Genomic DNA, 6734 nt, shown 5'->3' with positions numbered 1-6734 from the left:
CTGATATTAAAATTTTGCTGCCGATACATTTAATACATGTTGTGATTAACGTTCCTAGTAGGTCACTTACTGGCTAAGAATGAATACTGGCTCAAAACGTTTTTACCAAGCACTCATGAAATCTACACCATCCTGGTCATACAGATGCTTCAAGCTGAGAACCTTAATGCTTATTTGAAACAAGTCTGTTACCGTGAAGAATCATATGAAATGTTGGTGTTAAAATACCATAACATTTAAAGAACCCCAAAGTACTTATGCTCTTCTTGCTATGGTCATAAACTGATCTACACATGCTAAAGAGAGAGAAAGGAAGATAATTAAACAAAACCAACATAGACATGTTGTTAAAAGTAGTAAGTTTCTACAAAGCTTGGAGATCTAAATTAGGTTCAGCGTGGTCAAATTTTCTCTGTTCCTGGGAAAATTGAGAAGACCTTTGGCAGGTGTTACTATAAAGCTGCAAGGTTCTCCAGCATGTATTGACTACAGAGTAGATTTTTTTTCTATTCTTAATCAAAATATCACCAAAAACCAAGAAGAAATTGACTTCAGCTTATTACAACTTTTCTATATAGTTCAGATGTTAGATGAATGCTGTTTATTGAACAGCATATTAGCAGTGCTGCAGGCCCTTATTCATCCTGAAGGCACTATCCATGGCAACAGCAGAGACAGCCTTTGCAGAATTACATTAAACTGCTCTGCCTAGGTCATAAATTCCATACAAAGCCATTAATATAACATTTAAAACATTTCCTTACCAATATTTTAAATAACAGACCAGATCCTTTTAAAATCTAGTATTACTCTTCACCATTTGATTATATATATACTTAATTACATCTCTCAACCCAGAATAGAATGCAGATTAAAAAATTACCAAGACAAAAATATCACAATTAGCTTCCCTCTGGTTTTACAGTTTTGCTTATTGTGAGTACAGTGTTCAAAACATTCAAAGCATTTTGGTTCTTCACCATACTTGAATGTTTGGCTTTAAAATTCTGCAGAGAAAAATCTAAACAAAATAACTCCCCCCCCCCCCCAATTTCATTATTGGTCTCAGCCCATAGCTTCTTTGTAAAAAGACATTAAGTTACTGAACAAATGCCCCTTCCAAGTAGATTTATATTGAGTATATAGAGGGCACAAACCTAATGACTGAAATAGATCCTCACAGGTCAACAGTATGGTGAATTTCTAGTATATTCATTAGTATACCTGGTTCCCTTTGCAGGTTGCTTCAGTTTCTTATTTTTCTATTTTGCCAATCACCTTTGGGACCCTATCGGATACCTATATGGCTTACCTATATGGCTTTCATCATTCCAGCATCTATATTCCTCAGTGATCCTAAAAAATGCAATAGACAAATTTTTAGCAATCCCCAAGTAACCTGTATGAAATATTTACTGTGCCAGGAGCATCAGTAAACGGTTGTCTATGCTGCAAAGGTATGACTATCTCATGCATATATAGCATAGCTTAACTTTAAACTGGCTAACTTAGGGACCGATAGCAGCATAACTGTGGCAACAAAGTTCAGAGTAAGCTTTTAGCAGAGTTCCCAGTCAGTATGGGGTAATAAATAGGGCTGTGCAAAGCTTCAGTCCCTGATTCGATTCGACAGAGATTCAGCGGCTGAATCTCTGAATCCAAATTGAATGAGACCCTTTAATCTCTGCAAATCAAATCAGAACCCTCCGAATTGATTTGGAGAGATCTGGCAATTCAGACACAGAATTTTCTTTTCTACTTTGGAGAACACATAACACTAGCAGTCTCCCTGCCCCCGACGAAGGCCGTTTGTTCCCGAAAGATTGGAAAGAAACTTTTTCCAATGATTTAGTTGATCTAATAAAAGATATCATATCTACCCAAAGAACCTTGCTTGCAGGGACTACTTGAACAAATGTGCCAAATGCTGGCAGTTTCTGATGTGCAAACAAGCTTCACCAAGATTATTGTTTCACATGTTCAGTCTACAAAATCTGCATTAGCAGAATATGAATCAATCTCAACTGTAGCAGATGAAGCAAGTGATGCCCAAGATAACTATGTTCTGCACACTTTACTTGTATCTAGAAGCTGGACAGACTGTGACCTGCCTGTTTTTCAAACACAGCTGGTTCACATTGTGTTCTGTCAGTTTTTCTACCATGGCACAAGCTATACAAAGGCTGTTGTAAACTACAGGTTAGAATTTAACAAGATTTTGGTATCTCTCTCTGATAATGCAACATATAAAGCTTTCTATGGTGTGCTCTATGGAATGATGCCCAGTGCAATTCATATCACCTGCAATGAGCACATCTTTTCCTGATGTGGATAGTCTGGTTTCTTTTAAAAAAGAGTTCAAATATTGTATAGGCCGTAAGCTTCACTACAGGGGGTCTACTGCCAGTCAAAGCAGGATCTACATGCGACTGTGTCACTTCCACCAAAGCCAGTGCGTACAAGATGGAATTTGTGGTTTAATGCAGTTTGTTACCATGCAATATGAAGTACTACCAGCAATTTGTGTGCAAAGAGCTTGAAATCACACCCAGGACACAGTACATACCTAAATTACATGATCTCCTAAGATAGGGTGACATTGAAGATCAAGTTAAGTTTGTGATCCAGTTAATGGAACTTCTAATGTGGTTTGAAAGCTGACAGGCTTTGATTCACCAAGCACACAACATGCTGATGGGTTTGATAAATTGGGTCAAAGACGTAGCATCACAACTTTCAGACTGTCAATGTGATAACCGTAGAGACGAGAACTATTCTAGGCAATAGCTGTGAAGTTGAATCAGTACTACTAGTACTGTCACTACCACTATGGTTTAAACAACCATGTGCCTCCCTTTTTTAGTGCTGTTTGCATTTTTTATCCTAACCAGATGTCTTGACTGAGATTTGACCCTCACCTCTGAAACCAATACCTGGATGGCAGAAAGAGCATAACAAGGAACATTCTGCTTACATGAACTTTGTCAAACAGTGCCAGATGCCTTTGACTGTGGTTTGGGACTCCATTTCTGACACTTTTCACATCGATACAACTTGGCAAAACACTGCCTTACCATTCCACCCAATTCAGTGGATGCAGAATGTGCGATCTTAGTGTATGGGACAAGAGTTCAGACCACAAAGACAAAAGATGTCAGCTGTAAGTATTGGTGAATGCTGCATGCTAGTTAACAACTAATATGAACAGTTTCTATCGAGGTTAGAATTATTTAGTATTACTAAACTTTTTGTAGAATGCTAATAATACATTATGATATTAGTTACAATTCAGATTGGGTATAAATTTATATTCACAATATATTTCAATTTAGATTTAAATTTAATACTTAGATTTATAATAATGTGGGAATTTATTTGTTATTTCTGCAGAGTTTGCTATTTAACTATGCTGTGGTTTTTGCCTCTGGGCCAATTGGCAGCAAGGAGCAAGGCTGTCAGGGTCCCTCAGCTAATCATCAGTGAGGGCATGCTCCCTGCAAAAAGACCACAAAATCTGTTCTGTGCATGGTGAATGGTTTGCGAAAATCCCTTTGTCTTGCCACGATTCACGTAGGTCCCTATATATGAGTTACATCAACTAAAGCCTTACTCCTTTGTGCTTGTACTTGTACTCTTACTCCTTGGTACCTCTTTGGAAAAATACTTAATTTAGTGAAGCTGCATGGACATGAGGATCTGTCCTGAGTAGTTTGGTCCTCTGTGCAATAGAAGCACTGACCTACATTGACAAGAGTATGGCTTAAACTAGGGCTGGATTAGCCCTTTAATGGGCCCTTGCAAACAAACTAGTGGGCCCCTACTTAATATTGTAATTTATATTTCTTTTTCACTCAATAATTATAATATGTAAAATAAGCACTACTAGGCCCCTTCTTCACTTAGGGCCCAAGCATGTGCTTAGTTTGCCTATGTGTTAATCCAGCCCTGGTTTAGGCTAAAGGGAAGGAGGATAGTTCTATGCATAAGACACTAGCTTGGGAATCTGAAGTCCTAGTTGAAGTTCCAGCTTTGCCACAAATGTGTGCAACTTTAGTGAAGTGATTTTATTCCTTTGGGCCTCCTGGGCTGCTTGCAGACATTAAACAAAAAAAAAAAGACAAAAGTACCCCTGGTGCTTTACTTTAAACTTGGCACACTCCAGCCTAGCACATACCCAAAAGAGAAAGCACGTTACTTGGACCTGGCTCACCTGATGTCTGTATAAATCAGGTGCTTTAGTTTGGGGAGGGGAAGTGGCACTTTTATATAATAGCTGATTGACTCCCCTTTATAAAAGTACTAAAGAGCCCCACTGAAGCCAGGGTTTCTGGTTAAACGTGTTTTTTTGGTTTTTTTAACATCTGCAAGCAGCCATGGCTTGTAAAACAGGGATGTTACTTATTAGAGATGTGCTGTAAGGATAAATACACTAAATTCTGTGCTTGGATACCATGGTAAAGTGGGCTATATAAGTAGATAAGATGGATAATAGACTCCCTTGCAACTATGTACAAGTAAGCAAATATATCACTTTGGTAAAAGAACCTTTTGCTTTCACATAACAGGAGTACCATTGTTGTTTTTTCTCTTTCTTGTAATCTCAGAAGATTTCCAATAAACTGCCTTAAAAATGAAAACTTTTTCATTTTCTTTAAAAAGTTTAAAATGTTCTCCATTTAAACTCTTTATCTCTAAAGAGTTCCCTGATTTTTAATTTCTCTACTCACTACTTCTGTTATTGCATACTTTCCAGATATGACTTTTAAAATAGGTTTTTAAAGGTTCGTTTTGAATATTCTACTAATTCATTTCATACCATTCATTTCATTCACTTTACTTTAATCTGCCAAAAATATACTTCACAGAATTTTGTGAAAAACTCTTCTGATTTTCTAATAGGACTGAGATGCTCACTATTTTTATCTGTAATTATTTCTACTGCTGGCTTTCAAGTTAAAAGACTCTCAGCTATCAAATGGAAACTGTCAATTTACTGGCTGCAGTAACAACACTGAAGAAAGATTCATAGAAGTCACTTTAGTTGGGACCTTCAAAACTCCTTACTTCTTATAAAAAGGGTCCTATAAAAGATAACAGAAATTAAAATATTATGCAATTACTTGGGCGCACAGAATCATATCTATAATCCTACAATTACATTTAACATTATATTCAAATTCAGAACAGCAGTAGAAAAGTATTTTAGAAATGTTATGTACTATAATAATAAAAATACTTAAACATAAGCCTTGAGATAAATTTTCAACAAAATGATGGTCATGTAACACTAGGTACTTAGTGGCACTTCTCTTATACTCCGCAGGATTTGTTTCAGCTAACTAGGATCCATCTGCAATCAGTCTCAAAGTTAAGAAATAAAAATATTTAGTTCTCCTTTGCAAAACAGATAGTGTATTATGTCCAAAACTTTTAACCACAAACTGTGACAATAAAAGACCTTGACAGCAATTCCTACATATTGTTAGTGTATACATAGCTTATCAATTGCAAAACTGAGATACAAACACACATGCAGTGGTAGACCGGTCACAATCAGAAGCTATAGATTTGTGATGAATAGGGGAAATGTTAGTGATTTTTTAGTGTGTTCAAAAAACACTGAAACTTCTGCTGATAATATAAGACTGGGACTATATTCTCATGCTACATTTTGAGACAAAAATGCATATTTTTATTCTATAATTTTGGACTGAATATCACATGTGAGATAAAAACCAAGGGTCAAGCTGTCCATCTTTGAACACCTAAAATCAGTAGGAGGTTTCACTGTGTGAATGAAGAATGAGGAATCAATTTCTTAGTGTATATGAAGTTAGAAATTATCAAGCCTAAAAAAATGGTGAAGAGGTTCTTAATGTATGAAATGTCACTGCTTACTGTAGAGCATACTAATCAATATAACCAGCAACTAGAACTGCTCTTGAAAAAAACTACTGTGTAAGCAGCCTCTTTTTAGATGGTTTATGCTGACTGCATTATTCTGTCTCTGCACAAACATAACTCAAATACAGCATTCAGCTTATTATGAGAAAGAGAATAAGAAAAAAAATAAAAATGTTTAAAATGTTGCTTATCAATAAAGAACATGAGCACGATAAACTATGAAGTACTGTTTAATATTCTGGATGTTATTAGGAAGTTTAAAAATATGTACAAATAGGTATACTTGTGTTTTTTCTGTTCTATAAGGTAACCTGATTTTTAAAAAGTTATCTCCTAATACGTAATATCTAACTTAAACTTCCTTTGCTGTGACTTGAAGCCATTGCTCCTTGTTCTGTCATCTGCCACCACTGAGAACAGTCTAGCTCCATCCTCTTTTGAGCCCCTCTTCAGGGAGTTGAAGGCTGCTATTAAATCTCTTCCATCTTCTCTTATCTAGATTAAATAAGCCCAGTTCCCTCAGTCTGTCCTCATAAGTCATTTGCTTCAGCCCCCAAACCATTTTTGTTGCCTTCTGCTGAACGTGCTCCAATTTGTCCACATCCTTTCTGTAGTGGGGGGCCCAAAACTGGACACAGTACTCCAGATGTGGCCTCACCAGTGCTGAATAGAGGGGAATAATCACTTCCCTTGACCTACTGGCAACACACCTACCAATGCAGCCCAGTAGGGTATTAGCCTTCTTGGCAACAAGGGCACATTGCTGGCTCAGATTCAGCTTATTGTCCATTGTAACCCCCAGGTCCTTTTCTGCAGAGCTGCTGCCCAGC

Source organism: Crocodylus siamensis, chromosome 15 (assembly GCF_052110815.1).
Source record: "Crocodylus siamensis isolate JL-2025a chromosome 15, ASM5211081v1, whole genome shotgun sequence".
Lineage (NCBI taxonomy): Eukaryota > Metazoa > Chordata > Crocodylia > Crocodylidae > Crocodylus > Crocodylus siamensis.
This window is presented reverse-complemented; position numbering follows the sequence as displayed.